This window comes from Otolemur garnettii, unplaced genomic scaffold (genome assembly GCF_000181295.1).
Source record: "Otolemur garnettii isolate 467f Iridium unplaced genomic scaffold, OtoGar3 scaffold00027, whole genome shotgun sequence".
In the NCBI taxonomy this organism is placed as follows: Eukaryota; Metazoa; Chordata; class Mammalia; order Primates; family Galagidae; genus Otolemur; species Otolemur garnettii.
In genome coordinates this window covers 3,821,682-3,822,743 of record NW_003852422.1, presented here as the reverse complement: position 1 = coordinate 3,822,743, position 1,062 = coordinate 3,821,682, and positions in this window count along the sequence as shown.

The following is a 1,062-nucleotide window of genomic DNA, read 5'->3' as shown; positions in this document are numbered from 1 at the left end:
GGTGAAATTGGTGATGCCCTTGCGCCATGTGCTCTGTCAGGAGTGTCCTGGCTCTTCACTTTCTGCATAGCAAGATGTCATCACGTCTCTTCTGAAGGGCATATTGGGCGTTTCATAAGCCTGAACTCAAAGACAAAATAAACACTTTTATCCTGTGGCAATAATATTTAGCCTTCTCACTCACCTTCCAAGTGTTTCCTTCTTGAAAATCTCCTCTTCCTAGAGTCCTTCAGGTTAATCAAGTGCTTCAGCATCACAGAGAAATCAGGAGGAGGGAGCCCGGGGAGGCGGGGGATTGCCTGTGCTGTCTGTATGGCGGCCTGGCTGCATCTATGTGCAGGGCAGGGACTTTCTGCCTTTCTGTATCTCAGTATGAAGAATAACTAGAGGGCCCTAACTCCTAAGGCCATGCTCTGTGGAGGGACCTAAATCTTAAGGAAGCTGGAGAGCAGGACCTGCATACATTAGGCAAGCTGGAGAACCCTTTTGTGTGAGACTGGGCTTGTGGAGTCCACTGTGATTCATTAAAGGTCATGGCCATTCTGCTACCTGTATTAGGACTGATGAAGAACAGATCACTCTACCTTAAGGACAGAGAAAGACTGAGAGAACTAGACCACTAGTCCAATGTAGCAGTTGGCAAAATGCAACAAGTGTAGCCACATGCACTGTGGACAGACCTAACCAAAGTCACACACATGGATGGGCCTAACTCCTAAGGTCATGCTCCATGGATAGACCTAACTCCTAAGGTCATGCTCCGTGGAGGGACCTAACTCCTAAGGTCATGCTCCGTGGAGGGACCTAACTCCTAAGGTCATGCTCCGTGGAGGGACCTAATCCTAAGGCCATGCTCTGTGGAGGGATCTAACCCCTAAGGTTGTGCAGATGAATGGTCCTAACTCCTAAGATCATGCTCTGTGGAGGGACCTAACTCCTAAGGCCATGCTCTGTGGAGGGACCTAACTCCTAAGGCCATGCTCTGTGGAGGGACCTAACTCCTAAGGTCATGGTCTGTGGAGGGACCTAACTCCTAAGGTCATGCAGATGAATGGTCCTAAC